This window comes from Hyposmocoma kahamanoa, unplaced genomic scaffold, assembly GCF_003589595.1.
Source record: "Hyposmocoma kahamanoa isolate Upper Pololo Valley unplaced genomic scaffold, ASM358959v1 100021, whole genome shotgun sequence".
Taxonomy (NCBI): Eukaryota; Metazoa; Arthropoda; class Insecta; order Lepidoptera; family Cosmopterigidae; genus Hyposmocoma; species Hyposmocoma kahamanoa.
The window spans coordinates 7691753-7702690 of NW_020653200.1; positions in this window are offsets into that span (position 1 = coordinate 7691753).

Consider the following 10938-nt stretch of genomic DNA (forward strand, 5'->3'; position numbering starts at 1 on the left):
GGAGCATTGTATAACCACACACAGCACATTCCAATAAAAATAGAATTTTTGTTTTGTGCTCCGCACCCATCAGCCACAAGTCGCAAAGTTTCAATTCCATTCAAATCTAATGCATTCAAACGATGATAAACGGAAGAAGCAATTTCATTAGCTCCTTTCTTGTATTCATTTTCATTCCAAGTATACAAATTGACCGTATCTCTATTCAGTTTCTTTCCTTCTACTGCTAAAACTACTGCAAAATTATAGATATAGAGTTGTCTACTGTAGTATGTAATTTGGTCTGGTATTTTAGGGAGAACTTGATTTTTCTGGCAGTCAAATGATAATGTTAACATACCATCTTGTCTTTCATTTAATAGTTCGTAAAACTTTTTAGCTTTGCGTTTGTGAATGGTCTTTTCAATCATATATTTGGATTTATCGGATTGTCTTTTTTCATTTTTAATTTGTTCATTCAATTCTGTACACTTTGAACACACATCTGTCCTTGGATTGCCAAACCCAATATTGTATTGAGTGTTAAAAATTCTTCGAAAATAGCACTGCTTGACTGGATTCTCAGCTTGTTCATTAAACATTCGCCACATTTTTTTAACATTTAATGCCGAATCCAGATATTTTCTTTCCGTACTAGATCGACAGTAGTGAGATTCTATGCACTTAAAAGACTCTATAAAAGCTTTAACTTCTTGCAGTTTGTGAACATTTTTATGAGATGTGTGATCGCCACCTCTATTCTCTTTCACAAGACCTCCAGTTTTTCTGAACACTTCTGCAACTCTACGGATTCTATTACGCGGTATTTGCAGTATGTCCAAAAACGATGCTTGACAAACGTGCAGCAAAGCAGTGGAAGTCCGTTTTTTTATGAATAGTTTAGTTGAATAATTTGCGTGGCGTCCACCTTGTGATCCTGTTCCTGGTCGACGACGTTGAACATCAGTAATATGACAGAATTTTAGTAGAAAAGCATCTTGAGCATGTTTAGTTTTGTTAGCATAGAAGGCGTCATGAAATCTTTTAGCATCAGCCAGCGTTACATTTTTGCACTCGTAAATAGCTTTTTTATTGTGTTGGCATGCAGGTAATTGTGGAAGATTCTTAGCAGAATACCTTAAGCAAAAAAAAAACCGTTACCAAGAGCCAAATTGAAAACAAAGTATAATAACATGTTTTTTTTTTCAAAATAAATTACATTGACCTTTATAGCAAAAGAAGAAATTTAAAACATTATTGAAAATAAATTTTAATGATGCAATTAATAAAAATAGCATTAAACTCATTGTTGAATATTGCTGCACACCATACCAAAACGTGCGAAATATTAGTGAACTTTATAATACCTTTCTGCCTTTTCCTGTACACGCCGCCATCGACTTTCATTTCTAACACGTTTTCTAGCTTGTCCTGGACGGGCAGGTTGAATGTTTTCTTCCATAATAATAAAATACAACAACAAAAACACAAAAATATCGGACACTGTTCACACGCAACTTACTATGAAAAGTAACAGATTCGCCATCTTAGAAATTTTGAAATGGTGGGTTCTGATTGGTCGAATTTGATCGAGGCGGATTTGCTTTGAACACATTTTGGATCGAAGCTGTTTTGCACGCGATTGGTACTTTTGAAGTGCTTTTTGTATTATATTGAGGCGAATTTGCACTTTCACGTTTAAATAAGAAAACTCTGGCTTTTGAGCTCTACAATTTAGTGTGACTAGTTTAAAAAATGAAAATATTGGACTGAAGCGGCTTTGCTTTTATACCCCTCATGTAATTGTCGTCTGCGATTTCATCTTATATCTCCCTAGAATAAGACGAGAACCATACGGGAGCTTAGACCATACAACCAACGGGAGACGCTTTATCCACTTGTACGCTCAGGCGCGAGCTTACGTCGTTACGCCACGTTCACCATTTTTTTGTTGTTTACATTAGGAGCCGCGTTATGGCGCGTGTAATATAAACTCTTGAAACTCGAGAACCAATTAAGCTACGGCAAAAAAATAACATGAGCGATAAGAGCACATAGGTAGCTTTTATTTAGACTACAGTTATGATTGTAATACGACGACTTTATTTGCTAACTTCCGAGTACTCTGAATACTTCTGAGAAATTTTCATAGTGTTTTACGATTTAATGCTTAACCACTATGAATATTCATTTTATCTATAAAACAAAACATATTTAGAGGTGACGAGCATTTAAATACCTATCGATTAACACTAGAATCATATGAAAATACTTTTTTACTATTTTTAAAACGAATTAAAAACAATCGCGGGTAGTGGCGGTATTCGCGGAAAATTTGCGAAAATGGTGTGAATAAACTACAGGTTGCGAGGAAGAAAATCTTAGAGTAGGTATGGAATTTTTTTTTCCATCCTTTAAGTAGAAAATTTACGAATCCTATCAAAATTCAGAATGTAACGACCTAAAAAAGGTTTTATTAATACAACCTATACTGAATAAAGTTAAGTGTTTGAGCATTGACTTTTTATTTGTAAGTGTTTGAGTGATATTTTACACGAAAGTCTTATATAAATGAATAAGTATTTTTTTCTAAAAAACAATCACAAGGTGTAATGACCTTCACTTTGATGATCTTTTTTTCCAATAAGATTGTGATTCCAATATGATATCAAAAGTTAAAGTTTTAACACCTTCAGAAAAAGCACATCCTGACGATCATTTTGATAGGTAATAATTGCAAAAATAAATAGTAATGGCATTCATTACAGTCGAAATCTTCAGCTAACACCTTATAGGATGGAAAAAAATAATCTAAGGCTAACACTCAACGCTTATAGGATAGTCTATGGGTCGTATTCCAGAACTGTACTCAATGCTCAAGTTAGGATTTGAGCAGACTAGAGTACGATTTCAAGCACTGGAAATACGATCCTAATGGCCAGGACTTGAGTATGATTTCTAGTGCTTTGAACCATACTTTTTATTTTTTATTATTTCAAGGGGAGTTTTTATTCCAGTACATTACTCAAGCGTAGTCTGTAATCGGTGTTCACCTGAGTAATGTCAGAGGAAGTGACAGCTTGCGTCTAAATTTTAGAACAATGCTTGAGATTCGTTTCAGTTTTACTGTTTCCTAAACAGTACTCAACTGTAAAATCTTGTCTTGAGTGTTGTCAAAATCTGTATTTACTTGAGTCAAGTCCGTGAGTAAATAATAATCGGCGAAAAAATTACAAGATTACGATGAATCCATTTGAGAGTTTTAATCTTTATCAAAATATATCAATGACAAATACCATACTCAATTGCTTCAGATGTTGAAAGACCTACAAGATCCGTACGACATGGAAGATTTGGTAAACAAATTAATTTAATCTATCATAGCAGATGAGTGAAATCAGACAGCAGTGGTTACCCAATCGCACCTGAAACACAGATTCTGGTTTGCCTATATTTGTATGTACTGGATCATGAAAGTTAACGATTCTTTTATGGGGAACTGTAGGTATATGATTTTATTATAATATGAATCCGGAGTATATGTTAAGATTATCATTTCCTAAGTATAAAACTTACATTCAAAGTAACTTGTAAAATGGCGTTTTCAAGTGTAATATTTTACCAATGGAATAAATGATTATTTGACTTTGACCTACTAGAATGTTACAATTTAAACTTCTAAGTTAAAATCAAGGTAGTTTCAATAATACAAGCTTTGTTTTGTTGATAGGCATATAGATAATAACAACTTTTCTTAAGTACTGCTTAAGTTTAAAAATTTCCAATAGTATTATCATAGTAATTTAGGAATTATAGCGATCATCGCCGCCAGTGTAAGTTTTTCATATCCCTTCCGATCAGCGTAATAAATAATTTTCATTTCCAATAGTGAATTTCAGCGTAACGTATTTGATTTTGACAATGTTAAAATTCTTCCTATAATGAAAGGCAAAGAGAACTGAGGCAATACAATCAAGTATTAATAGACAAATACGAATGAATGAAAGAAAATCGCATAAAACAATGGATAATCCCAACTCAAACTTGAGTTAAAACTTGAGTGTAGTTCAGCTGAGTACAGCACTGGGCAAGAATAAACGAAATGCTTAAGATTTGAATCAATGCTCAAGCAATGCTTCATTGATTGATGATCACGGCGATACTTGAGTCACGTTCGGACCTTATGGGCCGTTTTTCAGAACTCGAGTTAATAAACTCTAATTTCATGCACTGGAAATACGACCCTAAAGGCAAAGACTTGAGTATGATTTCAAGCACTGGAAATACGACCCTATTGGCAAGGACTTGAATATTATTTCTAGTGCTTTAAATCATACTCAAGTCCTGACTTGAGCAATGAGTAGAGTTTTGGAATACGACCTTATGATTCAACGTCAACAATCGCGCCACAAGTTGAAATTTTGACATTTATTTTCTATTTTTATCTGTGCTTGGTAGGGATGTCCGTTAATTTCATGTGATTACCTGTTATATTGAGAAATACTAGCAAAAATTTGGAGGCGATTCGAGGTACGCACTAGAATAAAGTGCACTCTACATTCTCGTCAAGACATCCCGGTCTCGGGTCTCGCCGAGACAGAACAAGACCGAAAGTGGCTCTCCACATTCTCGCCGCACAGTTGTCCGTTCGGTAGTCATACAAGATGGACGTGTTAGATATGTCTGTTGCTGCAGCACTATGTGCTATAGCACATTACAATTTTTTGTTAATTCGAGAAAAAAAGCTTATTAAGAGACGTTGGATTAGACACAGGTGGTGGATGACATCAATTCATCGCAACAGAACACTGCGGTTACTGCCGGCGGACTGCCATGACGGGAATGTGGAGGAAAGGGTCTCGCGCAAATACAAAACTACACGAGAGTCCTTAGATTCGTATCCGAAATACCGACACGAAGTGGAGACCACACGAACATAGGCGAGATTTAACGAATATGATCACTACACTCTCGTATTTGGCTGTTCTCGTGAAGAATTTGTCAAGAATATGGAGCGGGCTTAAGCAGAAAAAAGTGGACAGAGGCAATATTGTTTTTCTTTGGCAACCATAGTTGCTAATAATGTTGGGTGCAACAACGTCATTGGCAGCTATAGTTACCAATAACAGTTCAGTTGCATTAATTCTCAAACAAAACTTTCTGCCATTTTTTGAGGGCCGGGAGAGCACACGCCAGCAGTCAAATCAAATGCAGTTGATGTGGCCAAGATAGTGGCACAACTTGACCACTATCTTGGCCACTTCGAGTGTATTCTCGATGCTTGGCCACTATGATCTCTCACAAACAAAATTCGACAACACTAGCTTAATTTTACAAATGCACAGATAAAATAAAACACACATTCTTATCGTTCTTATCATGTCCGTACACATAATACGCCAATAAAAAAATATTTTATATAACAATATTAAAAATATTTTTTTAGCGAGTGCCTTTGAGTGCCAGCGCGTCTCTATGAGTGCCTGCGAGTGACATTTTACTTCAACGCACTCAAAATTACTCAAAGGCACTCGCGGACACTCAAAGGCAATCGCGGGTACTCAAACACATTCAACACTCGCGGGCACTAAAAGACTCAAAGGCACCCGAAGACACTCAAAGACACTCAAGGGCACTCAAGACGCTCAAAGGCATTAAACGCACTCAAAGACACTCAAAGGCACTCGCGAGCGCTAAAAGAATCCGATTTTTGTCACTGAACATCTTTCCCCTGCAAACAAAGATCTACATGCAGCTGCTCGGCAGGTTAAGAAGGCAAAGAAGTACCAATTCCTTTGGGTTAGAAATGGGAAAATCTTTATGCGCAAAAATGAAACTTCTACCTATATACTTGTTAAAGATAAGCAGACTTTAGATAATCTGGAGTAACATTGTATTATTCTTTTATAAATATTATTTTGGCATGTAATGGAATTAATAAGCCTAAAATTCGCTAGTCTTAACATATATTATCAGAATGTTGGTGGTATGAAAACTAAAACTCATTCTTTCTACCGTAATGTCTGCTGTTCAAAATTCGACATAATAATTATCTCTGAAACCTGGCTGCGTGACGATTATTTTGACTCTGAGCTTTTTAGTGATGATTATACAGTGTACAGACGGGATAGGGGGACTACTGTGCACAGAAATAGGGATGACGGTGGTGGTGTCATGATAGCGGTGTCTAACAGATACCGCTCAAGGCTTGTTGTTTCGGACTATAATTTGACTGAAGATCTATGGATATCCATTGATTTAGACGCGTCAAGTTCCACTGGTATAAAACAATTAGTCATTTGTGCGGTGTACATTGGACCCCCTACCACCAAAATTACTCTTGATGATTTCCTTAAAAATTGTAATATGTTTTTTGATAAATGGGATTCCCCCATATTTATTGTTGGTGATTTTAACTTGAGAAAAATAACATGGTCTGAGCTTTATCAGAAGGGTAAAGTTACTGGAATTACATCTTTGGAGCAGTCACTACTAAATTTTATAAATTTGAACAATCTGAAGCAACACAATCTTATAGTGAATAGCTACGGTAAGATTTTGGATCTCGTTTTGTCAAATGCATCCTGTACGGTTGATAAATCTTGTGAAGTTTTGTTGAACGCGCATTCGTTTCATCCTCCTCTTCACATCGTTCTTCCTCTGGTAGGTAAGGAGCAACTTATTTACAATGACCATCCTAGATTTAACTTTTATAACGCTGATTATACTTCGTTAAATAAATATTTAGCTAATTTTGACTGGGAGGAATTATTTGCATCATGTAAAGATGTTAACGAGATGATCTCTAATTTTTATACTTTCATTAATGAAACTATCCGTGATTTTGTTCCTATTACCAAACCTAAGAAAAAAAATTTTCCTTTCTGGTTTAGTAGACCACTGATCAGAATTCTTGCCGAAAAGGAAAATGTGCGCAGGCGATTCAAAAAATATAGAAATCCTAGAGATGAACTAGAGCTTAAATGTTTGAGTATGCGAAGCGAGAGGGTGGCTCGATTGAATTATAATGAGTACATCAGGTTCTTAGAAACAAATATCACTAGAAATTGCAAATATTTTTGGTCTTACTATAAGCAAAAGAGGGGAGGTAAAAGTAATTATCCTGCTGCTATGAGTGATGGAAACACGTGTAGTTCGGATGGTGAAGAAATCTGCAACATGTTTGCTAGCCACTTTACATCAGTGTATGAAGATGAATCTTCAATAGTCCACGGTAATGTTCAGAACCTTAGTACTGCTGATATTTTTGCAAAAACCATGACTCTTTTACAAGGATTTTTATTAACGAATCTGAAGTCATAAAGTTTTTCAAGTCATTAGATAAATCTAAAGGTGCCGGTCCTGATGGGATTCCCCCGGTTTTTATCTCAAATTGCGCCGAGACTCTAGCTTTTCCTTTAACTCGAATTTATAATGTCTCACTTAGCACCGGAATTTTCCCAACAGAATGGAAAATGGCCAAGGTAGTTCCAATCCATAAATCCGGGGACGCTGAACTAGTAGGAAATTATAGACCAATCTCAATTCTGTCGTCGTTTGCTAAGCTTTTGGAAGCCCTTGTTTGTCCATATATTCAAAATTATTTTAAAAAATACTTGTCCGATCACCAACATGGTTTCACTAAGGGCCGATCCACTTCTACTAACTTGGCGACCTTTGTAGATGTAATTATTGGCAAGGTTGACTCGAGTGCGCAAGTTGATGTCATTTACACTGACTTCAGCAAGGCTTTCTATAAGGTTTCACATAGTGTTCTTGTAGAGAAGTTGACTATGTACGGTTTTGGTGGCACCATGTTGCAGTGGCTTGCATCTTACCTGAGAAATAGATATTTCTACGTGGTAGTAAATGGATTTGCTTCTGCAATATATAACATTACGTCTGGAGTCCCTCAAGGCTCTCATCTTGGTCCTATTCTCTTTAATGTATTTATAAACGATTTGCCAGGAGTTTTTAAATTTTCAACACCATTTTTGTATGCCGATGATCTTAAATTGGTTAAGGTAATCAATTCAATGACGGATTATAAATTATTACAAAATGACCTTAACAGTCCCAGATTTCGCATATGGTGCAAATCTAATGGCATGTTTCTGAACACTGGCAAATGTTCATTTATTAAATTTACTCGTAGAATACATGTGTTTCCAGCAGTGTATACTTTAGAGGGCACCGTTCTTGCAGAGATGGACTGTGTAAAGGACCTGGGCGTCATATTTGACAAAAAACTAACTTTTAAACCGCATATTGAGTCAACTATTAACAAAGCGTCCAGGATGCTAGGTTTTGTCTTGAGAAACGGAAAAATCTTTCGCAGTGCTAAGGTGAAAATACTTTTATACAACAGTTTAGTTAGGAGTGTACTCGAATATTGCAGTGTGGTATGGCGACCCCATTATGCTGTTAATTCATTGCACCTAGAACGTGTTCAAAAGCGCTTTTTATGGCATTTGTCTTTCTCTGCTGGGTTGTCAAAAAAAATAAAATCATACGACAAAAGACTTAAACATTTTAAAATTACTCCTCTTTCAAAGCGCAGAGAATTATTAGATATAGTTTTTCTTTATAAGCTCATTCACAATATGGTTGACTGCCCACAACTACTTGGTAATTTAAATTTTAGAATTCCCCCTAAACGTCCCAGATTTCGCATTAAGCCTTTTCACCCGCCACGTCGTAGAACAGTACTGGGTTCGTACTCCCCCGTGCCTCGAATGTCTAGTTTGTATAATGACTGCTCCAAACATGTGGATATTTTCTATGATTCACTCCCAGGGTTAAAAAACTCAATTGTACACTTTCTTAATAATAGATAGAAAAAATATTTTTTGTTATTTAGGTAACTAACTTAAAAAGTAATATGTTTTGGTATTCATTGTTTTTATATTCTATATTGAGCATATGTTACACATTTAATTTTTTCGCATGTGGTGCTCACCTGTAATTGGTTAAGCAATTAGATTAAGCTTTTTCTCGATGTTGTCTAATGAATGAAATATTGTTGTAACTGTTGGTGTGCCTATTAATAAAAAAAAATGGCACTCAAGACACTCAAAGACGCTCAAACACACTCAAGACACTTCAACGCACTCACTGGCACTCAAAGGCACTCGCGGTCTCTCGCGGGCACTCGTGGGCTCTCGCGGGCACTCGTGGGCTCTCGCGGGCACTCCTGGCTCCCGCGGGCACTTGTGAGCTCTCAAAGGCACTACGCACGCCTTGCTACCTCGCATTTCTCTGCTGGAATCGCATTCTAATCCAATCTTAGATGTTACATTGCAGGCGAATGCTCGTCGGTGAAGGAGGTACTTTGTAATGCTCGCAAACGAATCTTGAATGTTACATTACAGGCGAAGGTTCTCAGTGAGGGAGCGTCCTTATTCTATATACTAAGCTAAACAGATGTAAATAAAACAAATGAACAAATACGGACCAACTTAATAACAATTTCTTTTAACAAACTACGCATTTAAATAATAATAAGGTTCACGCAAAAACACAAGGATTTAGGGTAATTAAAAGGATTCTTGTTATCACTGCGTATAGAAAAAAGGTATAACAAGCAATATGCTACATGTACATGCTACTAAATTATATCAATGTTTACAATTAAGCTTAAAAATATACGTTGTTTTACTAAATATAAATAATAAACCACGATTCAAAATACTTATCCACTCTTTTGGATAAATATCGAGTAAAAATGGATAAACATGGATATTTATCCATGTTTATCTTTCTACTGAGTATTTATCACACTGATATTTATCCATGATCCATCTCTATTCGTGTCAAATTCCCCTGAGAAGAATGTGCAAGAAATAGGTGTTGCCCTTTGTAAATATTTACATTTACAAATGTTTAGGATGTATATGTATACATTTGAATGCATTTATCATTACAATATTTTAATTTAAACATCCTAGATCGAGACTACCTGCAAAAGCTAAACGGGTCACTACCGCGGATTTTTGTTATCCAAGTACATACGTAAAAACTGCATAATATAACTTTTAGTGTAAAGTTTTTGCTTCACTACAGTTTTAAACTGATCTGAATTCTTTCTGAACCGCAGTCAATTCATTAATTCTTTGAAGAAAAGCACACACACACACACACACATGTATAACATAACAAAAGCAAGGACACTCGCTCACACTACTCTTTAGTAGCAGTGGAGCTCCTATAAAATACACAATAATAATGTTTATTTACTTAATGTAAAGTTACATGAATGTAATTTAACTGATAACGTGTAATTATTAAGAAAATCATAACAATTATAATTTTTTCTGTCTCCTGTACGTATATACACATGTGTACGTCGGCATTCAGTACTAATGTGGTACCAATTCTAGTAACACTTATGACTCTAGATCAACATATTATTCGTTGCATTATTGATGAATATGTATGAGACCCATATAAATTTGTCTGCTCAATGGGCACAGCTCGTTTTATCCTCGTAAGTTTCATATTTCATTCTTTATTGCTTTTTTCAAACAAATGTTATAGGTTAAAAAGTTAGGACTCTGGCAAATTATACTTAAACTTGACGCTAGATATTATTATATTAAACGTTAAACAACTGAAACACTTGCATTAGAATTTGTTAGAGCCGAAATAATTTACTTTATATAATATTACGCAATGGGATTTCGACTTAATGTTAGACAGGAGTGTGAGTCGCTGACGGTATCTCAGTTGGTTACTTAAAAACACTACCTGTAGAATTAGGTAGCAGCTACTCGAGACTCGTGACTCGCGGTTGCGACTTATCGACCAATAGAATTTTAGTGTCAGGGTCAAGAGCACATCCATCTTTACACTTAATATTAAAATTATTAAACTTTATGATGCTTACGATAAAAACAATCCTATTCCATTATGATCCAACGAGTATTATTATAATTATGTAAATTCAAGCTGTATCTGATG